This window comes from Episyrphus balteatus, chromosome 1, assembly GCF_945859705.1.
Source record: "Episyrphus balteatus chromosome 1, idEpiBalt1.1, whole genome shotgun sequence".
NCBI classification, from domain to species: Eukaryota; Metazoa; Arthropoda; class Insecta; order Diptera; family Syrphidae; genus Episyrphus; species Episyrphus balteatus.
In genome coordinates this window covers 84,564,775-84,592,751 of record NC_079134.1, presented here as the reverse complement: position 1 = coordinate 84,592,751, position 27,977 = coordinate 84,564,775, and the positions used below count along the sequence as shown (strand labels likewise).

At 33.7% G+C, this 27,977-nt stretch overlaps 1 protein-coding gene and 1 long non-coding RNA gene across 2 annotated transcripts in view; one reads left to right on the top strand and one right to left on the bottom strand.

The window, feature by feature from the left end:
* LOC129906898 (uncharacterized) overlaps positions 1-27,977 on the top strand; it is a 255,944-nt gene that overhangs the window by 196,632 nt on the left and 31,335 nt on the right. The window lies entirely within an intron of this gene.
* Positions 6,779-26,524, bottom strand: LOC129906920 (uncharacterized). The gene is made up of 2 exons (XR_008770888.1): positions 12,327-26,524; positions 6,779-12,270 (listed from the first exon to the last, which is right to left on the bottom strand). It is a non-coding gene; the product is annotated as an uncharacterized LOC129906920 (long non-coding RNA).

The following is a 27,977-nucleotide window of genomic DNA, read 5'->3' as shown; positions in this document are numbered from 1 at the left end:
TGTCAAATGTCAATACACATTAGGGTGGGTCAAAAAAATCGAAATTTTTTTTTTGATTTGGTACTCCGAAAAATCGATTGCTAGACCCCTCTAGAATATACACACCAAATATGAGCTCTTTATATTAATGGGAAGATCCTCCACTTTGCAATTTTCCATTTTTACATCAAGCTTCTACTAAAAAAAAATAATTTTTTTATTAATTGACTTTTTAACAAATTTCTTTTCATATTCTTGTAGGAGATTGAACGCTCTAAAAAAAAGGCCTTATACACTTTTTTCGTTTATCTAACCGTTGAATAGACATTTGAGGTCCAAAAATCGAGAAAATCTTTAAAAATTCGTTTTTTGTTCTTAATTTTGTAACAAATTGAAAATTTATAATGATCAAACGCGCAAGACATATTCTTGCTGGAAATTGATTGCTCCACAAAAAAGGTCTTATTAACTTTTTCCAATAATCTAACCATTCTAAAGATATTCGAGGTCAAAGTTAAAAAAAAATATAAAAAAAATTTATATTTTTAAAAAATTCTAATTCACTGAAACTTCATTATTTTCAAATTAGCAAGATATATTCTTGTAGGGACTTAAATGTTCTACAAAAAATTACTTGGAATCAAATTGATTGCTTTAACCGTTTAGAAAATATTCGTATCCAAACCAATGCTCACTGATTTCAATAGTTTTCTTATGACCCGTATGCATTGCGATTTGGATACGAATATCTTCTAAACGTTTAAAGCAATCAATTTGATGCCAAGGGATTTTTTGTAGAACGTTTAAGCCCCTACAAGAATACGTCTTGCTAAATTGAAAATAATGAATTTTCAGTTAGCTGGAAAATTTTTAAAAATATAAAATATTTTTATTATTTTTTTTTAACTTTGACCTCGAATATCTTTAGAATGGTTAGATTAATGAAAAAAGTTAACAAGACCTTTTTTGTGGAACAATCAATTTCCAGCAAGAATATGTCTTGCGCGTTTGATCATTATAATTTTTCAATTTGTTACAAAATTAAGAACAAAAAACGAATTTTTAAAGATATTCTCAATTTTTGGACCTCAAATATCTATTCACCGGTTAGATAAACGAAAAAAGAGTATAAGGCCTTTTTTGTAGAGCGTTCAATTTCCTACAAGAATATGAAAAGAGATTTGCTAAAAAGTCAATTAATAAAAAAATTATTTTTTTTTTAGTAGAAGCTTGATGTAAAAATGGAAAATTGCAAAGCGGAGGACCTTCCCATTAATATAAAGAGCTCATATTTGATGTGTATATTCTAGAGGGGTCTAGCAATCGATTTTCCGGAGTACCAATTCAAAAAAAAGAATTCCGATTTTTTTCACCCACCCTAATACACATGGTATAAAAAGGGAAGGTATGATCATTAGAAAAAACTCAGTATCGAGAACTGTGAAAACTTATGGCTACTTAATGTTTTGACAGCCCAGCCCATTGAAATTGTTGTTGTAAACAAATTTGTCTTTGAAATTGTTGTTGCTTTTGACTTTGCCAAATGCCAAACGTCAAAACCTTATTACCCCATTTTGTAAGATGGCGGCTCTAATGATCATACCTTGTCTTTTTATACCATGGTCAATACACATTTTTACACACAAACAAATGCATACCACATATCTAATCCTTTACCTATATCCCCGCACGAGCGATGTGAATATTACACAATGCAAAGAATTTCGCTGACACAAAAAAAAACCCAAAAGTGTCAACTCGCAAGCGCGGGTGCGATATTATAAACACGAAATGAATTGTTAGGAAAAACCCAAGAGTCAACAAGAACAAAACAACCCTTTTTGAAAACCAAAGATAATGATCTTGCAAAAAATATCTACTATCTACCTACTCTCTGCATCATCTTCATAATTTCATTTCATGAATGATTTCTGCCTGCCTGAGTGAGGAAATAGGAAACAAAAAAAGTATTATGTAAACACAAAAAAAAAAAATAAACAAAATATAACGAGAAAATGAGAGCGCAAGAGCAAGTTTTTTTTCAATAAATAGAAAAGAACAGAAAAAAAGAGTTCATCAGCGCCAGCTTATGCGTGGAATTCTTTTGAACTAAATTTGCATGTGTGCGTGATCAATGGAATTTTCAAAGTAAAAAAAGCTAAAATAGACACTTTTTCAACAATTTATATTAAAAATACTGTGAGCAAAAATATATATATTTTTTTGAAACTGATTTGAAATATAATGAAAAAAAAATAATAAAAATAAATTGTGGATTCTTTGACTGCCCCTTCCTCAAAAACAGAATGCAAATATTGGTTTATTAAAATCAAATTTTTAGTGTGTAAATAAGAAAAAAATTTTTTTGGTAAACGGGTTGCATGAACAACTTTATTAACTTCTCATTAAAAAATACAAAAACATTTTAAAAAATAATCACGCTTTGCCCCACGACTAAAATGCTAAAAAAGTGCATTTTGACACCTTTCCTTCAAATTAACCGTTCAAACTAACTTCAAATTAAATTTTAGAAATTTTATTGGATTCTCCTAATTTCACTCTATTGTTTTCTTTTTGTTTCATCTAAAAACACTAATAAACGGTAAAGTTATTCTAAGAAGAGTGAGTAAAAAAACATGAAATTACAAAAAATTAACGAAGCTTTTTTTCTAATAAAAAAATCTGTTTCACGTACTGCATGAAAACACATTTGATCATTATAAAACAAAAAAAAAAAATAAAAAGTTTATAAACAACGGTGCCCCAACCAAAATTCTGATTCAATCTAAATTTGCAGGAAAAAAATCATTTTCGACCTTTATAAAAATCGCACAAGAAATGTTTCTAAAATTTAAATGATGCAAAAAGTACGTTTCATAAGATTATCTTATAAACTGCAAAAGTTATACAACAATTAGTCAACCATCTTCCATTAAAATGCTATGGAAACCCCCCCTTAATACGAACATTAAGATCAAATTTTAAGTTATTACTTAACCCAATACCGAGTTTTTTAGCCTTATCAACAAAATCTATTTTTGACTTTCCAAGATAAACTTGTGAAAAACCACTTGGGTCTAAGCAATTTTTAGATATGAGCATGCACTTTGACTTTTTTGGGTTCAAATACAGATCGTTACTTTTTGACCACTGAAGGAGGCTTTCAAGGATGATTATCGTATCGGCACTTTTTAGTATTTTTTTAAGGTAAAAACAAATTAAAAAGAACTAAATAAGTAAAGTGAATGGTGATACGAATATCAAAGAGAATATCAATAGAGAAAAAAATATACATAAAATTAGGTATAAAGACATTAAATGAGAAAAAATCAGTAAACAATAAACATAAATACAAAAAAAAAGTTTATGAGCGTGGTACACTGGTTTTTAGTATTTTTTTCAGACTAGTTTTATTAATATTAAAATCAAACAAATTAATCACGTAACTAATCACGTACATAATGGAAGTAATCTATATTTATATCAATAGGGGTATCAATAAAAGATTGACTAAAGTTATTTGCAAACGCGTCAGAGATCTCAATAGTACTTTTTAAAATATTATTGTTATAATTAAAGTTGACTGGATAGCCCTCAGACTAAGCCGTAAGCTGTTAATACTAATAGATTTTTTGATTCCGTAGTTCAGTGTCCAAAATTGTGGCATTAAGCCAGGTTTCAGTAAATGCGATAGCATCATATGGTAAAGCTTGAGACTTTTTAAAGATTTGAGTGGTTTTACTTCGAAGCCCTCTTACTAAGCACCGTCTTATAAACATCTGTTTGCTCCACTCGGTGGAATTCAAAACCATATGTCTTAGGAAGTAAAATTGAAGAGTTTTGTGATGTTGTCGCAGGGCATTGTACAAATTTGTTGTTGAGATCATCTAAATTAATATCAGAAAATCAAAATCAGTTTTGCCCCCAATTCCAATACCTCATGTTTTTCCAAAGTGTTTTAGATGGTAAATTAGTATTCCAATACCTCAAATGTTTTTTCAATGTGTTTTAGATGGTAAATTAGTATTAAGGGGGGTTTCCATAGCATTTTAATGGAAGACGGTTGACTAATTGTTGTATAACTTTTGCAGTTTATAAGATAATCTTATGAAACGTACTTTTTGCATCATTTAAATTTTAGAAACATTTCTTGTGCGATTTTTATAAGGGTCGAAAATGATTTTTTTCCTGCAAATTTAGATTGAATCAGAATTTTGGTTGGGGCACCGTTGTTTATAAACTTTTTACTTTTTTTTTTTTGTTTTATAATGTTCAAATGTGTTTTCATGCAGTACGTGAAACAGATTTTTTTTTTTTTTATTAGAAAAAAAGCTTCGTTAATTTGTTGTAATTTCATGTTTTTTTGCTCACTCTTCTTAGAATAACTTTACCGTTTATTAGTGTTTTTAGATGAAACAAAAAGAAAACAATAGAGTGAAATTAGGAGAATCCAATAAAATTTCTAAAATTTAATTTGAAGTTAGTTTGAACGGTTAATTTGAAGGAAAGGTGTCAAAATGCACTTTTTTAGCATTTTAGTCGTGGGGCAAAGCGTGATTATTTTTTAAAATGTTTTTGTATTTTTTAATAAAAAGTTAATAAAGTTGTTCATGCAACCCGTTTGCCAAAAAAAAAATATTTTTTTTATTTACACACTAAAAATTTGATTTTAATAAACCAATATTTGCATTCTGTTTTTGAGGAAGGGGCAGTCAAAGAATCCACAATTTATTTTTATTATTTTTTTCCATTATATTTCAAATCAGTTTCAAAAAAAAAATATATATTTTTGCTCACAGTATTTTTAATATACATTGTTGAAAAAGTGTCTATTTTAGCTTTTTTTACTTTGAAAATTCCATTTATCACGCACACATGCAAATTTAGTTCAAAAGAATGCCACGCATAAGCTGGCGCTGATGAACTCTTTTTTTCTGTTCTTTTCTATTTATTAAAAAAAAAACTTGTTCTTGCGCTCTCATTTTCTCATTGTATTTTGTTTTTTTTTTGTGTTTACATAATACTTTTTTTTTGTTTCCTATTTCCTCACTCAGGCAGGCAGAAATCATTCATGAAATTATGAAGACGATGAAGAAGAGAGTAGGTAGATAGTAGATATTTTTTGCAAGATCATTATCTTTGGTTTTCAAAAAGGGTTGTTTTGTTCTTGTTGACTCTTGGGTTTTTCCTAACAATTCATTTCGTGTTTATAATATCGCACCCGCGCTTGCGAGTTGACACTTTTGGGTTTTTTTTGTGTCAGCGAAATTCTTTGCATTGTGTAATATTCACATCGCTCGTGCGGGGATATAGGTAAAGGATTAGATATGTGGTATGCATTTGTTTGTGTGTAAAAATGTGTATTGACATTTGACATGTGCTTGTGCACAATGATTGATTTCCATATTTAGGTTGATTTCTGGGTTGTATTGTTTATTATACTACACTCGCGCGTGCGTGCGGGGTTATATAATATAAATATGTCCTTTTGTTTTTCATTGTCTACAAAAGAAAAAAAATGCCTATCTGAATTTATAAATAAAATATCAGTTTGAAAAAATAGATCATTGTTTTTCAAAGTGTTGAGCTTGAAAATTATTTTTGAAAACTTCCCTAAACTTTGATTACATAATTGAAAAATTAATTTCAAGGTTTAAAAAAAATTAACTTATAAGTTATTAATGCTGCCTTATTTTTGTTTCCTAATAATGTAGGTAGGTATAAGTAAATAAAAAACAAAATCGATTCAGTTACGAACTGAGTTCATTACATTGGTGACTTTAAAAAAAATCTTTATTAAAAAGGTTTTGAAAGTAAATTGGATTGATATCGAGTCCATCCTCAAACAACATACACATAAGAACCTAAACATTCTATATATTGTAAGCAAATACATTTCCATGTCAGCCGGCACGCGCGTGTGCGAGACAAAAAATTTCTCAACGAAGAACAACTCAAAAGTGAGCAAGAACCTGAAAATCAATCCTTCTGCGCATCTACTCATATTTTTATACAAACTACACAAAGGATACTGTCAAGTATATTATATCAATGCACCTGTTGAATTATCTAGTTAAGATTATTCATATGCGCAGGTAGCTTTCATTGAGTAGGGATAGATAGACTATGTGTGCCGTGCTGATCCTTTGTATACCACAATAAAAGAATGCATAGATTGGGTTTATGACTCACATCTGGAAGCAGCATGTTGTGTCTACAAGGGATGCGGCGCGTCATACAGTCGATATCCCTATTCAAATAGAGATAAGATAGGTTAAGGCTGAGTGGACCACGTAAAAATCGGGTTATCGTTTACAAATCGGTGAATAACTTTTACATTTTTAAAGATAATTGAATGAAATAAATTTTATTATTTAGATAATAAACAAAGCTAAATATCTTCATCCCCACAATTTCCAAATTTGTGCACTTGTAATTAAGAGAGAACAAAACATGATAAAATTTTCGTTCTTTTAGAACGACCTGAAAGACATTGGTTTGTTTCTTAGTTAGACTAAAATTTTTATTTTTTTTATTTCTATTTTGGATTGAGGTTGAATCAAACTACGGAGTAAAACTATTTTGAAAAACTAAAAATGTATTTTTCATAGAAAAAAATTAATCGAAACTGAAGCTATTTTTCCTTATGTTACAATGTTTGAACATGAATACATTACATTACATTACATATTAACTTAATCCGAAGATTAATCTACGGACAAGACACACATACAGCGTCGGAAACTTAGTCCATTTTGCTGAACAGCACAAGACTTATACAACAGAGAGAGACAAAGAATAGAAAGAACAACAGAAACACATATAACACATAACTACGTGGCACAGAGGGGAGACATCGTTGACAATTGTCTCATGTTATCGCACAGGTGGCTTCAGTTAAGCTGGCGATTTAGAAAAAACTTCTGAGCCGACCGCTGGGTTTGAACCCACGATGTCTGGCCCTGAAGTCATCCACCTATTCCTCTGTGCCATGGCCACCTGCTTGAACATGAATAACTTCTGCAATTATTGATAAAATTCATCGAAATAAAAAGAAATAAGTACCTCTACTCAAACACTAACACATTGATTAGTTTAAGAAATTTATATTAAGTTTTAAGGTCTTAAACAACAAAAAAATACTAAAAAGTCATTTTTTCTTAACTTTAAAAAAAAAGTGGTTTAATTTCTTTGTTTTTCAAAGTATGAATTTGATTTTTATTTTATTTAAAAGCTTAGTTTATGGACTATGGAGTAAAACTATATTTTATTGGAAAATATTATTTTGTAACCCTCCAATCGCTTTTTAAGTAGTCCCAAAAACAATAAACTGTACTATGAAACCTGAATTTTTAGATTTTTTGTTATATTTTTTTTATTTTTTTTCATTATTTTTTCTATCAATATCAAGTTAGAAAATAAGAATTGCTATAATAGTTTTCTTACAATTAATTTTTGAAAAAGAGCCTACTTTCCATTTTTTCCTCAGAAATTCATGGAATGCGTATGTATTGGAATTTGTAGTTCAAACAAATTCCGCTGGCGCTAGTTGTCTCTCTCTCTTTATTATCTTCTATTTTGTTTCTACATGATCTCTCGCACTCGCTCTGTCGAGTGGTTGTTTGGTGGTATAAAGAATAAGATGAACTTAGGTATCTGCATTCTACATATTGTTTGTACATAGGTTTTTCCATAAAAAAGGATTGGCGCCAGGCTAAGTGCATGCAAAGTGTTGTTGTATTTTTTTCGCGAAAATGAGAGGATACAGGAAATGGATCTCTCGCACGTTTGCAATGTATGGTATCTGGTGTTGCGTGGTAGGTATATGGAATAGGATAAACGAGTTTTTTTTTGTATTCTTGTTTTTTTTTTTTTTAAACTGGTTTATTTATCTCTTTCATAAATTTATGATGTTGCATGTTAGGTATTCTTCTGAGCAACTGTATGGATATATTTTTTTCTATGAAAACAAAATTTGGAAAGACAGGCAGTCTGTTGCGCAAAGCAAAACCGCAATATACACTTGCAAGGCTTGCAACCCTTTTTTTGCTATTTCCTTGATGCTGATTTGTTTTTTCTACCTAAATAGACTTTAATTTTATGACTTTGGTTCTCTAGAAAGGGAAAGAGAATGCAAATAAAGATACCGAGAGAGAACTGAGTTGAGATGACGTTGAACGTGAGAGATGTATGGAGAAGAAAGGTCACTAATACACACAAACTCATTTACATGAAGTCTGAGTTCGTCATTCGGGGACACCCACTCTTAAGGGGGGGTTTCCATAGCATTTTAATGGAAGATGGTTGACTAATTGTTGTATAACTTTTGCAGTTTATAAGATAATCTTATGAAACGTACTTTTTTGAAAAGGTAATAAACGTACGAATATTTTTGCATCATTTAAATTTTAGAAACATTTCTTGTGCGATTTTTATATGGGTCGAAAATGATTTTTTTCCTGCAAATTTAGATTGAATCAGAATTGTGGTTGGGGCACCGTTGTTTATAAACTTTTTATTTTTTTTTTTTTTGTTTTATAATGATCAAATGTGTTTTCATGCAACACGTGAAACAGATTTTTTTTTTTTTTTTTTTATTAGAAAAAAAGCTTCGTTAATTTGTTGTAATTTCATGCTTTTTTACTCACTCTTCTTAGAATAACTTTACCGTTTATTAGTGTTTTTAGATGAAACAAAAAGGAAACAATAAAGTGAAATTAGGAGAATCCAATAATTTAATTTGAAGTTAGTTTGAACGGTTAATTTGAAGGAAAGGTGTCAAAATGCACTTTTTTAGCATTTTAGTCGTGGGGCAAAGCGTGATTATTTTTTAAAATGTTTTTGTATTTTTTAATGAGAAGTTAATAAAGTTGTTCATGCAACCCGTTTGCCAAAAAAAAATATTTTTTTTATTTACACACTAAAAATTTGATTTTAATAAACCAATATTTGCATTCTGTTTTTGAGGAAGGGGCAGTCAAAGCATCCACAATTTATTTTTATTATTTTTTTTCATTATATTTCAAATCAGTTTCAAAAAAAAAATATATATTTTTGCTCACAGTATTTTTAATATAAATTGTTGAAAAAGTGTCTATTTTAGCTTTTTTTACTTTGAAAATTCCATTGATCACGCACACATGCAAATTTAGTTCAAAAGAATGCCACGCATAAGCTGGCGCTGATGAACTCTTTTTTTTCTGTTCTTTTCTATTTATTGAAAAAAAAAACCTGCTCTTGCGCTCTCATTTTCTCGTTATATTTTGTTTTTTTTTTTTTTGTGTTTACATAATACTTTTTTTTTGTTTCCTATTTCCTCACTCAGGCAGGCAGAAATCATTCATGAAATTATGAAGATGATGCAGAGAGTAGGTAGATAGTAGATATTTTTTGCAAGATCATTATCTTTGGTTTTCAAAAAGGGTTGTTTTGTTCTTGTTGACTCTTGGGTTTTTCCTAACAATTCATTTCGTGTTTATAATAGCGCACCCGCGCTTGCGAGTTGACACTTTTGGGTTTTTTTTTTGTGTCAGCGAAATTCTTTGCATTGTGTAATATTCACATTGCTCGTGCGGGGATATAGGTAAAGGATTAGATATGTGGTATGCATTTGTTTGTGTGTAAAAATGTGTATTGACATTTGACATGTGCACAATGATTTATTTCCATATTTAGGTTGATTTCTGGGTTGTATTGTTTATTATACTACACTCGCGCGTGCGTGCGGGGTTATATAATATAAATATGTCCTTTTGTTTTTCATTGTCTTTGTTTATATGTTGCGGATTCGGGTTTTTTTTTTGTAGGTTTGTAGGTATAAAAGTAATATTTTCGCGGGGGAATGGGTAAAGGGTTATATAAGTGTATTTGTGGTTAGAATGCACTTGATGGTATTTATAGAAATAGTTTTGAATAGGTGAAGATGCTCAGTATGTTTCCTTAGCAAAAAAAAGTTTTTAAAATTACACCTACTGAGGAAACAGAAGCAAAAAAGTAGCTAATGCCTATCTGAATTTATAAATAAAATATCAGTTTGAAAAAATAGATCATTTTTTTTCAAAGTGTTGAGCTTGAAAATTATTTTTGAAAACTTCCCTAAACTTTGATTAGGTACATAATTGAAAAATTAATTTCAAGGTTTAAAAAAAAGTAACTTATAAGTTATTAATGCTGCCTTATTTTTGTTTCCTAATAATGTAGGTATAGGTAAATAAAAAACAAAATCGATTCAGTTACGAACTGAGTTCATTGCATTGGTGACTCTAATAAAATCTTTATTAAAAAGGTGTTGAAAGTAAATTGGATTGATATCGAGTCCATCCTCAAACAACATACACATAAGAACCTTAACATTCTATATATTGTATGTAAATACATTTCCATGTCAGCCGGCACGCGCGAGTGCGAGACAAAAAATTTCTCAACGAAGAACAACTCAAAAGTGAGCAAGAACCTGAAAATCAATCCTTCTGCGCATCTACTCATATTTTTATACAAACTACACAAAGGATACTGTCAAGTATATTATATCAATGCACCCATATAACACATCCTCTACCTGCTTCTCCGCTGAACAACTATAATTATTATTATAATGCAAAAAATTTCTCTGATACACAAAAAACTCAAATGCCATCCACAACAGCAACATGGAAACAAGTTTCTTTTTCATTTCAAAAATAAATAGGTATACACTCCAGAAATCTTTCATGAAAATATAGAATTTCAAACCAGTTTTCGTCCTAAACACCATATCTATATAAAGATCTATGTATACCTACATCCACTTGCATGTCACCCCGCAAGCGTGAGTGCGATGGCGATCTCACAAAGAGACAATGAATGAAAACCATAACCAACATCCTGAGAGAAAAAAACCAGAGAATTCGATGGCGAGAGAGCGAAACACATTCACTAATACACACAAATGCTTTTACATGAGATTTGACTTTGCTGAAAAAGGGAACCCAGTCTTAAGGCCTCGTTTTCTTTTTTTAGAAAATTGATTTCTTCTTTCAACTCATGATAGAGTTTAAATGTTCCGTCGAGTCCTTGACGATGATCGTTATTGTCTTTTGCAAGACTTTCTTTTTTCTCTGAGTCTTTTTTTGCACGCTCTGGCAGTTTAGGCAGACTCTTTTGCCCGGTTGCACTCGATGTTGGTGGTGGTGATCGAGCTATCAAGTTTTTTCTTGAAAAGTAATTAATAAGGCGTTCGAATTGGAATAATTGGCTCTCCCCAGAATCCATAGAGCCGACCTCCGAAGAGGGTGGATTTTCCAAAAAATCATCAAATCTTTCTTATTTATTCATTCCATATTTTTGTATATGTCAGTATACGGATTTTAGTCGCCTCTTACGACAGGCATACCTACCTCGGGTATATTTTTGAACCCTTACCCGAAGGTGTAAAAGTGAAGTGTCAAATGTATCACATGGTATTAATGTTTTTTTCGTGTTTTGGTTTGTGGGTTACTTTTAAGGGAAAATTCGTATTTTCTTGAAGATTGAGAAGGCTTAAACAGGTTTGTGTAGCAAATTCAAGTTTGTTTGTCTTCTCATCTGAAGGAAAATGCAAAACGACATTGTTCTCATTTCACTTTTGTTATAAAATTTCGAGTTGTCTCTCAACCCAGCAAACGCAGAGCTACAGAAAAAACCGGTGAAATATGTACGTAAAAGAAGTACTTCTTTTCCACTGAAAAAAGATAGGAGCTCGGGAAAAAACTCAGTTATATACTTTCTGTATATAAGAATACGTGAAGCAGCTATCTCTTTCTTGCATGCAAGAAGAAATAAATTTCCCCTCCATTAATAGTACAGACAAATGTACTTCAAAAAGTGCATCAGCGAAGCACTTCTGGAAGTGGTTCTGATGTACATTTTCCAGTACTTTTTTACCTACAGAAAAAGCACTGAAACTTGTACTTTTAAAGTACTTATTTGGAGCACTTTCATGGGTTTATATCCGTACTGCTAAAATCCATATTTTAATTTCATCTGAAAACAAAAAAAATCTTCAAAACAAACAAACAATTCTTTTAAACAACTTTTATTTAATATTTTATTGGAAAAACACAAAATAGTTTTTTTTTGAAAACAAAATACATAAAAAAAATCCTTGGGCACGCCATTGTGGCCTGGCCAGTTGAGAAAAATGAAAAAGAAAAAAATACTCTGCAGTCTGCACTTTGGTGGTACTTTTTGTATCTTGTTTTGATTTTTTTTTTCTAAATGCTCAAGGCTGAAGCTGCTGTAAACTCAGTCAATGATGTCTGGAATTGATCGCCACTAAAAGACAGAAAAATCAACAACTTTATAATCTATCAATTTTATAATCAGCATACCTTTATTTTTTAAATCAATTGGTGGTTGTTTTTGTATCATTTTTGTATTACTTTTTTTTCTAAATGCACAAGGCTGAGGCTGTGCATTTTGATGGTGGAAATAAATTTTTGTGGCGTGCCGAAGAATTTGTGTGGTAGATATTGTTTAGAGAAAATAGTTTTCACAAATAACACTCAACACTGAGAAGATTATATATTTTTTAAATTAAATTGTTTTTATTTTTATTCTTCAAATGGAGCAGCGAAACATTTTTTTGATGTTGCTGTGGCTGTGGCTATCAAGGTTTTACTGGTTTCACTAGAAAATATAAAATGTAGGAAAAGTCAAATCAAACGCGAGCCGCAATTACAAAAGAGACAAAACTTTGTGCATTGCATACATCGCGCTCTTTTCCTCCCATTTATCAAAGAAGAGTTTATTTTTTCAAGAGAAACAAAACTTCTATTTTTGGAGGGGAGAGATTTTGGTAAATAAGGAAACACATACATCTTCAAAATAAGCTTTGTTGGTGGTTGTATTTTCCCCTAAACTACTGAGGTTTGGTTTGCAGGGAAGTGTCTCACAGTCATTTTTAACGGTAATGACTCGCTCTATCAGATGAGCATTTTGTGATCGAAGATCTTGTATTTCCTTGGATATGGCCGAGATGTCATCTTTGGCTACGATATGTTTATGGTGTTCGGTTATACAATCGTTCACAATTGATCTTATATCGTTTGGACCCACAGTACACATATACAAGGAAATATATTCCGAGTTTTCATTTTTTTCAAGTTCGCGCAGGTTGTCAAAATCGGAGCTCAAAGGAGAGGAACTGTCACTTTTCTGTTGTTCTTATTGCTCAATTCTCTTGTTTACATTTTTTTTTTTATTATAGTAGCAGTAGTAGTTTTTTTATTACACACATGGAATTTGGCAGTTACTCACTTTTGATCTTCTTTGTTTGTATGAGTGACAAGATGCGCAATGTATTACCTAGTTTTAATTTAAAAAAAAAGTAACTAATATGTTTATTAAGCTGTACCCAAGCAGGTACAATGGGAAGATACGGGTTCTAATTTTTTTAGAGCAAACTTTTTGAATGTTGGAAGCTTAGAATCTTATAAGATTTAAAGAAAAGAAAAACATTCTGAAATGTAACGACCCACGTTTGAACAACATTTCACTAAAATGTAGTCAAATCTTCTTGGAAACTGTCTGCGATTTTGTTATAATTCAAATAGTTTACCAGTGTACAATATGGCTCCGACGCGACGCGGCAGTCCATACCCTTATTATCCGCTATTGCCTATAACTCTATTTTTTTTTGTTGAAAATGTCCCCTTTACTTTTTTTGAAATATTTCTCCTTATTCGGGGTTCTTATTTTATTCCAGTAGTAAAAAACATTCAGGCCTGGAATCAGGTTTATAAGGTTTTTCTCATTTGGACTGTTTTGAGCATTGATGACCCAAATATTTGGAAAATATTTTATCAATTGTAAGTATTTGTTTGCAAACCTACTACGTTTTTGGTATGAAATGGTCATAAAAGAACTAATTTTAGCCATTTGTATCTTGAACGTGAAGTGAATGTTTTCCAATTTGGTTCGCATATTTATATTGCTTACTTCAAACTTATTGCGAGTAATTTTATTGTCAAATTGTCAAAGATAGGTATAAATTTTCTATGATAGTTAGCAAAACCTAGAAATGATTGAACTTCTTTGATGTTTTTCGGAACAGGAAAATTCTTAACAAAACTTGTCTTAGAAGGATCAGGGGTGGCACCGTTCTCTGAATATACATGACCTAAATAAACGACTTCTTTACACAAAAAATTACATTTTTCGGTATTGAGCTTCGCAAAAACTCGCATCAACTTTTCATTGTGATCATGCAAATTCGGGCTAAAGATCACGATGTCATCCAAGTAGACAAAACAGTCAATTCCTTGAAAACCAGTTAAAATGTAGTTCATTATCCGTTGGAACGTTGGTGGTGCTCCAGTAAGACCAAAAGGCATCCGATTAAACTCATAATGTCCCAAACCTGTGCTAAAAGCAGTTTTTTCTCTATCTTTGCTGTCGATTAGAACTTGGTGGTAGCCGCTTGCCAGGTCAAGGGTTGAGAAATAACGGCAATTTCCTAACTGGTCAAGAATATCTTCTAATCATGGCAGAGGAAAAACGTCTTTAGTCGTAGCCTCGTTCAGTTTACGAAAATCGACCAGAACTCGCCATCTCTTTTGATCATCAGGTCCGGATTTTTTCGGGACTACCAAAAGAGGTGAGTTCCATGGTGACTTGCTAGGTGAGATTATATCATCTTCGAGCATTTCGCTTACCTGTTTATTAATCTCATCTCTAGCAATCTGAGGCAAACGATATTGTCAGGAGCTTAGAGATTCGTTTATTCGGCTCCTGTTCTGTAACGCTAAAAATTGAACGATTTATCTTGTCTTGCGTTTGCACCCGAAACCAGCTTTCTGTTGTTGTCCAAAAATTTTAGTGTTTTGGTAGGTAGGTAGGAAGGTAGAGATGGCGGTCATAAGCAGCCTAGCTTGATGACCCAATTAGCGCAGAATGCGTTTTGATACCAAAACTTGTGAAACATATGAGTTATAAATGGATTAATTGAAATAATGTGATTTCAATACAAACAAGTGTTTAGGCTAGCCTAAAAGCACTTCGTTGCATTGAGGAATGAGATCAAGTCTTTGATCTTTAATTGTGAGATGTTATTTATATCGTTGAAAACTTCACTGCCCAGAGAGAGCACTCTACTTCTAGCAAGGGCAGCACATTGGCATAGGAAGTGGAATACCGTTTTTTTTTCCTGCTGATTCAAACAACTGCGACAAAAGGTATTGTAAGAAATACCTAGCTTTGCTGCGTGTTCTTTTATCGCCCAATGTCCCGTACATACCGCAGCGATCCTGCTAATTTCTTTTCTAGGTCTAGATTAGATCATATGTTTTGAATTTATTATAGGTGGGCCAGATTTTTCTGGATATGACGCAGCTAGTCAAGTTGTGCCACCTATTGTTAGCTTTTGTTAGGTATTTTAAGAAGATATCGCCCTTCATGACTCCCATGGGGATGTTAACTTTTTCTGCTAGTGACTCATGAAGGGCCGATCCTTGCCTGGCCAGTTCATCCGCCTTTTTATTGCCTTCAAAACCACTGTGACCTGGGATCCAGATGAGAGTGATTGTGAGGCAATGAGAGTTCCTCTCTGCACTGCTGAACTAATTTGGAGGATGTCGTGACCGAAGCAATTGCTTTTATAGCTGCCTATCTGTTAGTGTAGCTATGCGTTGGTTTTGATTTGGTTATAGGCTAAGTAATTTGCAAGCTTCTTTAATTGCCAGCAGTTCCACTTGGAATACACTGGCAGAATTTGGTAGTCGAAAGGATTTTGAGATATTGAGGGATTCATAGTAGACACCCGCACCGACCCCACAATCCATTTATGAGCCATCAGTGAAAATGCAGGTGTCGAAGTCTCTCGTCACAATGCCCCCTTCCCAGTCTGATCTCGACGGGAAGCTGACCTTGCAATTCATTACAGTATTCAAAATAGGAGTGCAGTAGTCCGTGGGTGTCAGAAGCATATCCGATGGTATTAAATTTGCTGTGTCACTGTGACCAAAAGGTTTTGCCTTCCTACAGCCTGTTTCTTTTAGCCTTAAAACGCTACACGAGACCTGCTATTTTATATGAAGGTCTATGGGTAAAAGGTGCAAGAGAACGTTTAGGGCCCCAGTAGGGCACGACCGGAGGGCTCTAGTCGTCCCTACACTTGCTGTTCTTTGGATTTTTTTAAGTTTGTTGATGTTATATGCTTTACTCAGTGCAGGCCACCAAACAATGGCGCCGTAAGTAAGAATGGGTCGTACCACCGCTGTGTAAGTCCATAGAATCATTTTTGATTTAAGACCCCATTTTTTCCCAAAGGTTTTACTGCAGGTTTTAAAGCAATGCTCGCCTTCTTAACCCGCTCTTCTATATTTAGCTTCCCGCTCAGTTTAGTGTCTAAAATTACACCTTAATATGCTACTCAACAAAATAAGGGCCACGAGAAAATTTTTGCTTTTTCCGTTATTTTTTCCAGATATCATTCCGATATTAATTTTTTATGAATGCCATTTTGTTCTCCAGTATTAATTTAACGGTTAAATTAAAGTCTCAGGTGTTATTTGTCTTCCGCGTATGTTTAAAATTAATTGCGTCTGAAATCGTGAAAAGCTGAATTTTTGTTAATTGATTTTGGCTTACTTTAAGGCAATTCTTCTAACTGATTCGGTTGTTTTTAAAAGTTTAACGAGTAATTTAATCATTAAAGTGTAAAATGTCAAGATCCCAACGTCATTTGGACACTGTTTCCCAACGTTTCGTGCCCTTACAATTGGGATGTTCACGACGAGCTATCCAAAACCTTTTCAGGAGACTGGGAGTGTATCACGTCCTCCTGGTTCGGGAAGAATTCGGTCTACCGCTGTTCAGGAGGACCGGTATGTGCGACTTAGTGCGCGACGAGATCGGACTGTGACCGCGCGCATTACAAAACCGATTACTCCGGACTACTGTGGTACCCTTGTTAGTGACCAGACCATTAGGAATCGTTTACACGAAGATCAGCAACGCTCGCGGAAACCTGTAACGCGCATCAAACTAACCCGGACTCATCGTGCAAATCGCTTAAGGTTTGCACGCCAACATCTTCAATGGAATGCGGAGGAATGACGTAAGGTGCTTTTCACGGATGAGTGTAAAGTAAAGAGAAAGATTTTCTGATCCTTGCATTGATGAAAGTGACAGATTTGGTGGTCCTTATATAGTCAGTCAGTTTTACAAGGTAAAACTGACCTTATTTTTCTTAATGAAGGCACTGTGACTTCTCTAAGTTACATCCAACGGATTGTCAATCCGTATATCATCCCGTTTGCACGGTGGATGGTTTCATCCTTATGCAGGATAATGCACGACCACACACAGCCCGAAGACTATCACTGCCCTGGAGGAAGCCGATATTGGCCTGCCTACAGCCCTGATCTAAATCCCATCGAACACCTTTGCGACCAATTAAAACGTCGAGTCCGGGCAGCTGAAGAAGATGTACACAATCAAAAACAGCTGATTCAATTGCTGAAAAGGTGCTGGGAGGATATTCCGGATGAAAACATCCACCATCTGATTCGGAGCATGCCATCAAGACTCCAAGAATGCATTTTGAAAAGAGGAGGACATACACATTATTAAACTAACAATGTTGAGCAACATAACCATTGTTAAGACTTTAAAATTAAATTTTATTCAAGGTGTAATTAAGCTTAATAAGTGATAAAAACCGAAAAATAAATACAAATTAAAGTGTTGTTTTCTTAATAGCATTCAAATTTATGAAATTAAATGAGATATTTATTGTTTTATTGATATTAATCAACATCAACGGGATTTCTTTTGTAAAACACAAAATAATTTGAATATTAGTGGTGGCCCTTATTTTGTTTTGATGAGTATATTTTGCCCTAGAAGAAAGTGATAAGATTTGGCCGTTAAGCTGAGGTAGAGGGAAGGCAGGGATTTTGGTTTTAGTTGTAAAAACATCAGTTCCGTTTTACTTTGATTAACTCCTAGGCCACAGCTTGTAGCCCAGTTGCTAACTTTTCTCAAAGCCGTGTCAGTGATCTCGCTGACCACGGGTAAAAATTTTCCTGATACAAGTACAACCAGATCATCCGCATATGCCACTGCCTTCACTCCACTTCTCTCAAGCTTCACGAGGATATTGTTCATGAGAAGGAGCCATACAAGGGGGGAAAGAACGCCACCCTGAGGCGTACCCCTGTTGACGCACTTAAAACAGTTTGAATTTCCTAAACTTGCTTGAATTCTTCTCTTTTTTAGCATTGAAATAATCCAACTTCTGATGTAGTCTTCTACTTAAAAAGTCACTAGGGCCTCGAGAATAGATTCGGTTAGGACATTGTTAAAAGCTCCCTCTACATCTAAGAAGGTAGCTAGGGTATATTCTTTAAAGTGGATCGAGTTCTAAATTGTTCTAACGACTTCATGGAGGGTTGTTTCCATAGATTTGCCCCTCATATAAGCGTGCTGCGAACTAGCTAAAGGACATCTTTTGAAAATGTCTCTAATATGAGTTTCCAAGATTCGCTCTAAGGTTTTAAGTAAGAAAGATGTTAAACTTATTAGCCGGAAATCCTTCGCGGATTCATGTCCTCTTTTGCCCACTTTGGGTATGAAAACCACGCTAACTTGTCTCCAAGACTTGGGAACATGATTAAGAAGAAGGCAGCCTTTAAAATTTTTTCAAGCCATGGAACTGCTATCACTTGCTGATTTTGCAGCATAATAGGCAGGTTACCATCAGGGCCTGGGGATTTATACGGAGAGAAAGTGTTAATAGCCGAAGCTATATTTTCTCTTGTTATCAAGGAGTTTACTCGCTCTGTCGTAACTGATAGCAAGGCAAGCTGGGATTTATGTTCACTTCAGAGGTGCTATCTACGCACCCCGGAGTGAGTAGTCATTAGTAGTTCCAAGGATTAAGCTGGAGATATTGTCCAGGATCCGTCAGGCTTTTTAAGAAACGAGGGATTAGAGTGTTCTTTCGATAAAACCTTGCTTAACCTGGCGGAATCCTTAGGTAATATCTTCTATGGAATGACAGTATTCCTCCCAGCTTTCTTTTTTGGCTAAAGCTATAGTACGCTTATAGACTTTTAAGCAATCTTTATAGGGTTGATAAAATTTGTATTTGTGGTAGATGTTGAAGATTGTTCTAGTCATTTTCCTCAGATTAGACAAGTCTTCATTCCACCAAGGAGGAAATGTTTTGCTGCTATGTCTCACCGGACACGAGACTTTAAAGGCAGTAATCATCGATCTTTCAAAGGTTATAACCTTTGATTCAAGATCTTCAACCGTATCTGTACTCAGATTGGGTATACTGCGTAGTTTTGCACTAAAAACTTGACCGAAATTCTTCCAGTCAATTCTTTTTGGATTTCTATAAGAGGGTGGGGTTTTAGTTTCAAATTTGAGTTGGAAGAGAATCCAACTATGATCTGAAAAGGTTTTTAAAGGGGATACTCTCCAGTTTTCTACCTGCAGATTGGAGTAGTTGTTTATAATGGTAATGTCTAGTACATCCTTCCATCCTTCATAATTTCCCGAACTCGGGAAAGTGAAGGTTGGAGTAGTACCTCTATTGCAGAGAGGAAGGTTATTTCAATGATATAATCAAATAAAGACTCACCTCGTTCATTGATCTCAGAACTACCCCACAGAGTATGACGTGCATTTGCGTCACACCCGATGAGTAGACTTGTCTTCATGGTACTGGCTTGAGCTGTCAGCCTGCGTACTTCCTCCGGTGGTGACTGCTGGTCGTGTGCCATGTACGCAGAGGCCAAGAGTAAACCCTTAGTATTTGAACCCTCCAATTTGACAACGGTCAAATCAGAGGTGCTTAGATTAGGACACAAAAAAGCTTTTAAGTGTTTTTTTAGCTAAAATACAAGTTCTTGGCTTACCTTGGTTTGAACTGACGGGCTTGTAAAAAAGGTCGTATTGGCTGTCTTTAAGGCCCCTTACTCGGAGGCCATTAACCCAGGGCTCTTGAATAATGCCCACATCAAAGTTTTCCTCCCTCAGGAAAACTCTTAGGTTATCTGAAGCACATTTAGTGCTTCAGATTAACCTGAATGAAGCGCAGCATGTTTTTAATTTGGAATAGATTCTACAGTCAGTTACCAGCTCCTTGCCGGAGAACTCTGCCTCTTTGAGGACATCGTCATCCTCGATAGTATTCTCAACTAGGTTAGGGTCCATCTCCTGACTCTGCAGAATCTATATCTTGGCATTCCTAATACCAAAACGTAGCTTGAAATCGGCTTTTTCGAGAGCCCCACGAATGACCTCGTAGATCCTCAGAAGGTTAGACCATCTCAGAAAGCTAAGCCTCGATGGAGTTCCACACTGACATCAGAGCTCTGTTGTCAGTGGAGAGCTCATCTACAACCGCCACTTGAAGATCGTCTCTGACAATCTCACTTAAAGTGCACGATTGCACCGCTCCCTGAGATGGTGCTTTCTTGTTGGTGCCGTTTGCTTTAGACTTTTTCTGAGGAGGATTAGCTTCCTCAGGTGATCTAAGTCTCTTAACGGACTTTTTTGGCTCAATGAGAAGATTGTTGTACTCCTCAACAATCTTCCCATATTTGATCTTATAAGCAGCATCGTTTTCCTGCGGAGTTCCAGCTTCCTCATTTATAGCAATCTTGCTAAGAATGAAGGATGCCCTATTGAAATCCGCTCTCCGATGCGAACTCGCTGATCTTCTCTTACGCCGGGTAGCATCGCTTTGGCTGGCTTTGCTACCCAAAGGCTTTATAGGGTTTAATTCGGGTCGAAATACAGAGGTACCGCTGGCACCGCCTGCACTTCCAGTTTTTGAAGGTTGCTCAGAAATGCTAGTGCCTCCAGCATCATCTGAACAACCATCGATTGTCTCCTGGCTCGAGGACAGAAGTACATCCTCCATCTCGAATGTCGTAAGGTCTGTAGTCATTTTTGTCCATTTTTAATTTGATTTTTTAAATTGAAGTCCCACGAGTAGGTCGGAAAGGTCAACCCCGGCAGAGCCGATTACCGGGAAAAGGCAAAAATTATGACGGATCCTGCCAAGGCATCCGAAAGAGCTCGTTCTCGACTGGCTTATCCCCCAGCCTTCCATTTCTTCGGCACGGATTATGACAACGCTCACCCCACCACTGAAAATTGGGAACCTTGTATCGATGGTAAAATTGCATTTGTGGTTGTTTAACTATTGAGGAGTTAAGGAACAACACAGCTATGCAAACCTGACCTTAGCTGATCTTCATCTTGCCAAAAACGCACAAGATAAAAAACTGTGGTGATCATTCCCGCCCGGCACCCACTAGGAGGGTTTGACACAAGGATTTTTGCCAAGTGTTTTGGTAACAGAGCCAATTATTGCATGGTTCTAAAGAATATCCCGGCCTATGATACCATCGGCGGGTATGTCTGTCAGACCGTCCACAATGTGCCATTTTAAGGAAACATTGTCCAAACTTTTATACGATTGGACTGTACCCAAAGTTGTATTGTTTCCACCAAATGCTCAACCTAACTTTCGTATTTCTATTGAACAAAATTTGGTTTTCTTATTTAAAACGCTATTTTTTAAAAGGATTAAATCTGCACCTGCATCTACGAGTACAGTAACTTTACCTCCTTTTGCCTCAGGAAAAGGTAATTCTACGAAAACGTTGTTTTTTATTTAACTTATTTATTAGACAAAATCGACTTCGCTTTATGTCACAAAATCTATTTGTTTTGAAGATACTTTTACATTTATTGGATATCTGTATTATATATTCATTTACATAAAAGTATGCTAGTAAAAATAAGTTAAAAAACAGACTCCTTACTTGTTTTTTTTTTTACCTTTCTTCCAATTGTGAAGGAAGGTTTCGGAAAAATACAATTTTTAAAACATTTAAGAGAAATAGTTGGAGGTATTTTGTTCCTACTTAAAATCGAAATACAATTTTTAATATCTTTACGAGAAGGAGTCCTAGTTTTATTTTTAAGCGTTATACCTTAGTCTGGGGACTTCTCGTTGTTATCCAAATTTAGTTTTTTAGTTAAAGTTTTGTCTTCATAAATATTTTTCTTTGGGGAATTAGATTTTTTGGTGACAAAGATTTTTTTTCAATAGCTTTTGACGTATTTGGTTCATAGTTCAGTTGTTTAGGCTGGCCCCTTTTTTCAATAGTTTTTGACGTATTTGGGGCACAGCTCAGTTGTTTAGGCTGGCCCCTTTTCCGTTTCCCTCCCCTTTTTTGCTAGGTAATTCCTTTTACTGTAGCATTCATCTTCCGAGTGGCCTATTCTGGAACACCAATCACATTTATGCCTTACCTTTCGTGATTTAGCCTCCGTGACAAAGTTTGTGCTTTGGGACATGTCCCATGTCCAGAAAGGGTTGCTTTTTGGAAACTGTGGATGTTGCTATTGTTGTGGTACGCACATTTGGTCGTACGTCAAAGTTTGTTTAGGAAGCTGGGACTTGTATTGGAAAGGGGTGTTATGGAAAGAGAGGTTACCGCTATATTGGGGAGGAAGTAGCTGGGATGTTTTGGTCACCGTGTCTGCCAGTGTCCGCATATCTTCCCCGCTTACGGTCAGCATGAATTGACGCAAAGCTGAATCCAACAGCACCATCTTGAAGCTGGTAATGATGGAGTTTTTTAGTTCTTTCTTTAAAACTACGGAATCCGCGGTTTGGTAATATGCGTCTATTATACCTATCGACCGCCTTTGTTTGGAGGCCCGTCAAACGTCTGGCAAAGGCGTGTATATCTTCTGTCGCTAGTTGGTGAGACTGTTTTATTTCATAAGTCACACTATCTAGCGTTCGGACAGATAGATATGTTTCTTTTATCAAGGTTTCCAATTCCTTTAAAGTACCAGGTTTTTTTGACCTTACCAGTTCACACGCATCTCCAATCAGTCTTGTTGAAAGTATTGACACGTATTTTGTTTCGTGTTCTGCGTCGATACATTTCAACCAAAAGCGCAAGCATTTAGGAACTCATAAACTTGGCAAGACAAGTTAGGCGTTCTTGCCCCCGAGAACTGTGGGACCAGTTGGGCAACAATTTTAACAATTTTTTCGTTTGACATGACGGGATTATCTTCTTTTTCAACCGTTTTTAAATTCTCGGGAATTTGCAACCAGACTTTTTTATTTCTTAGTTTGTTTTTTAAAACCTCTGATTCCGTGGAATGTTCTAATTCCAAACCACGTCGGTAGTTTCGAGTCGCGTAAATTTACCCCACTGCAAACTTAACTGTGAGTAAATGAGTGAATATGTCTAACTACTTGTGATCACCTTTAGTTCCCATAACAGATGGTACCTAATTGAAATTCTGAATTTCGTCACCTTGGTCTTTGGATCGTTTTTCCAATTGAAGGATTTCTTCTATCAATTGATCTTTAGACCTTTCTGTTCTATCCACAAAACTATCAGAAAATACTGGAGCTAATTAACCCAACCTTATATTATTATACGATTCCCAACAAAAAAAAAGTATTTATGCAAAAAAAAATAATATTTTTACCGCGACCTACGCCAACAAAAAACGTTTTGTTGGATCGAAATAACCTTGAAATACACTAGCCCAAAAAATTAAAGGAACAAAAAAAAATCGTGATTTTTTTAGTGATTTTCGATAGGCTGTATCTCAGTAAAAAATAAACGCATCATGATAAAATAAAAAGGATGTGAAAGCTCTATTCTTCTAGTTTTAGGATTAAATATTAAAATATTTTTTTTCTAACGGTAAAATAGCAAAATTGTTGGAAATGTTCAAAAACCAAAATTTTCTAATTTTTTTTTGCTTTTACTTCTCTCATAGGGAAGTGGGAAAATTTTTTCTGATAAAATGATTATTATTTTTAGAAAGGTTTTTTATTTGGCTTTAGAATTCCTTTTGTTTCAAACTTCTACGATTTTTTTTACACTGCAATATCAGTCATCAAACCAAAAACCATACTTTTGACTTTGACTATCAATATCTCAACAACGGATCATTAAACAGAAAATTTAAGGACACATTAAAAACTTCATTCAATTCTCTACAAAAGAATTAAGTTTTCTTTGTAAAAAAAAATGTTTTCTTATTTTTGAGATTAATTTAGGAAAGCTATCAAAATAGACATTTTTACGGTTTTTTAGAAAATGTACCGCTATTTAATTTCTATGGGTGAAAAGATTAAACTGAGGCTTAATTATTGAAGCTTAATATACCTGAAATTAATATGCAAAGTTTCAGGCTAATTCATCAAGCAGTTTTTCTGTTGTGAAGGTTTGAACTTTTGAGATGAAGTAAAACACCATATTTCTGAAGTTCGAAATGACTTTTTCTTGTTACTTTTTTATGAGCAAAATCAATTTTTTTTTGAGTTTATTTGAACATTTTATTGATAAATATCGTTTAAATTTAAGATAAACCAAGAAAAATTAAAAGTTTTCAAAAAAACTTAAATTTTAAAAAAAAAGCTTTTTATACCATTTTTGGATATTTTTCCTAATTTTGAATTTTTTAATTTTCTTTGGTTTATCTTAAATTTAAACGATATTTATCAATAAAATGTTCAAATAAACTCAAAAAAAAATTGATTTTGCTCATAAAAAAGTAACAAGAAAAAGTCATTTCGAACTTCAGAAATATGGTGTTTTACTTCATCTCAAAAGTTCAAACCTTCACAACAGAAAAACTGCTTGATGAATTAGCCTGAAACTTTGCATATTAATTTCAGGTATATTAAGCTTCAATAATTAAGCCTCAGTTTAATCTTTTCACCCATAGAAATTAAATAGCGGTACATTTTCTAAGAAACCGTAAAAATGTCTATTTTGATAGCTTTCCTAAATTAATCTCAAAAATAAGAAAACATTTTTTTTTACAAAGAAAACTTAATTTCTTTGTAGAGAATTGAATGAAGTTTTTAATGTGTCCTTAAATTTTCTGTTTAATGATCCGTTGTTGAGATATTGATAGTCAAAGTCAAAAGTATGGTTTTTGGTTTGATGACTGATATTGCAGTGTAAAAAAAATCGTAGAAGTTTGAAACAAAAGGAATTCTAAAGCCAAATAAAAAACCTTTCTAAAAATAATAATCATTTTATCAGAAAAAATTTTCCCACTTCCCTATGAGAGAAGTAAAAGCAAAAAAAAATTAGAAAATTTTGGTTTTTGAACATTTCCAACAATTTTGCTATTTTACCGTTAGAAAAAAAATATTTTAATATTTAATCCTAAAACTAGAAGAATAGAGCTTTCACATCCTTTTTATTTTATCATGATGCGTTTATTTTTTACTGAGATACAGCCTATCGAAAATCACTAAAATAATCACGATTTTTTTTTGTTCCTTTAATTTTTTGGGCTAGTGTATTATATTATATTATCATCGACCTATGCCAACAAAAACTTTTTGTTTTTTTTTTTTTATTTTAAATCGCGTAGAAGAAAAGTGAAAATAAAAATCGAAATACGATTTTTAATACCTTTACGAGAAGGAGTCCTACTTTTATTTTTAAGCGTTATACCTTTCTCTGGGGCTTCTCGTTGTTATCCAAATTTAGTTTTTTCCTTAAAGTTTTGTCTTCATAAATATTTTTCTTTGGGGAATTTGATTTTTTGGTGACTAAGATTTTTTTTTCAATAATTTTTGACGCATTTGGGGCACAGCTCAGTTGGTTAGGCTGGCCCCTCTTTTCAATAGTTTTTGACGTATTTGGGGCACAGCTCAGTTGTTTAATTAAAAATAACTATGTTCATGTTAATTATCACGGTGTAACACTCAAAATATACGCGGGCGGAGACCTATCAGGTTTTGTAGAGTTAGTCGTACTGAATACGAAACGGTATTTGAAAATCCCCTAACACCCCCAAAATCTGGAGTTACGGGCAAAAAACGGTTTTTTGGACCTTCACCCATTGAAAAAATTCTAGCTTCGACAATTTTTTACCCATTTTCGATTTTTTTACAGTTTCTGATAGAATATAAATATACCTTTTCAACAATGTATAAACATGTAACTCGGTTAAACCACTTAGAACTAATAAGCTATCAAAGTTTAAAAATTCCATTTTTTTCGTCATTTGCCCAACTACGGCATCAATTTAAAGTATATGTTTTCAAAACAACATGCTATTTAAAAAATATATTCTAAAACTATTTCTATTTCTGAATCAATCGAGGTATTTTTTATGAAAATCACTTCAAAATTGGCTTAGAAAAAAAAATTTTTCGATTTCAACCCAGATACAGAAATTCGAACTTTTAGGTATAGAACAAAAATGTTGTTTTGGCACGTAGATAACTTGGGCGCCAGGATTTGATAATTGAGAAAATTCAAAAAAAAAATTTTTTTAAACTCATTTTATACTATTTTTGTCCAGACTGTGAATTTTAGTAAAAAAATTACTCACACAGAAAACTGCCTCAATTGATTCCTTAAAGAACAGAGAAAACTATATGTTTCTGTGTCTTCTAGTTTATGAGAAAATTGAAAAATAAAAACAAATAAAAACAAAAAATATTTTGAAAAAAGAAAAATCTGATAAAATAATTTTTCAATTTTCTCAAAAACTAGAAGACATAGAAACATATAGTTTTCACTGTTATTTAAGGAATCAATTGAGGCAATTTTCTGTGTGAGTAATTTTTTTACTAAAATTCACAGCCTGGACAAAAATAGTATAAAATGAGTTTTAAAAAATTTTTTTTCGCCTATTTTTAACTTTGAAATCGATTATTTCAAAAACTATTGGTTATATAATATTGATTTAAAAATATGAATCAAATGTACAATTTTTCCTTTCGGAAATGGTATCATTTATTACTAGAAGTGTTGCCGTTGTTTTTTAATAATTTTTTTTTATTTTGATAATTTTTTTTTATGAAAATGCCCCTCCCACCTAAACGGGGAGAGATAGACCCCCCTCCCAAAGAAAAAAATGTTTGTATTAAGCTCCTCTACAAAAACTTGTTATCAAATCCTGGCGCCCAAGTTATCCTACTACGTGCCAAAACAACATTTTTGTTCTATACCTAAAAGTTCGAATTTCTGTATCTGGGTTGAAATCGAAAATTTTTTTTTTCTAAGCCAATTTTGAAGTGATTTTCATAAAAAATACCTCGATTGATTCAGAAATAGAAATAGTTTTAGAATATATTTTTTAAATAGCATGTTGTTTTGAAAACATATACTTTAAATTGATGCCGAAGTTGGGCAAATGACGAAAAAAATGGAATTTTTGAACTTTGATAGCTTATTAGTTCTAAGTGGTTTAACCGAGTTACATGTTTTATACATTGTTGAAAAGGTATATTTATGTTCTATCAGAAACTGTAAAAAAATCGAAAATGGGTAAAAAGTTGCCGATGCTAGAATTTTTTCAATGAGTGAAGGTCCAAAAAACCGTTTTTTGCCCGTAACTCCAGATTTTGGGGGTGTTAGGGGATTTTCAAATACCGTTTCGTAATCAGTGCGACTAGCTCCGCGTATTTTTGAAACCTCATTTTTGTAACACCGTGTTATTAACATCTACCCCGGGCAGTCACAGAAACCCTACAAAATGCCATCATTACAAGAGAATTCACCGGTAGTGTTCGAGACGGTAGAACACGCGGTCTTCTACAGCGATTCATGGACAATATTAACGAAGTTCACACCGATTGACTACGGGATAGTGATAAACATGGTGGAGAAGTGTGAAAGAAAACTAGAAAATATGTGCAGCAGCATTCCGGATTCCGGTTTTGAGCGATATTGTCACTTGATAGGCCAAGAAACAGAAACGAATATAGTGAACCTTCAGCAAACTGCTAATCGCCTGAAAGAACTACTACACTCAAACCGCCAAAAGCCTGCATTGGATTTCGTCGGAGGTTTTTCGAAAAACTTCGATATAAATTTAACACCATTACACATAATTAATAAAAAAGGGAAGACACTGGATGCAACCGACGAGTTTGAGATCTTCAAAGCATACCAATTAGAACGGGACAACATATTGAACGACAAACTAACCATCAAAAACAA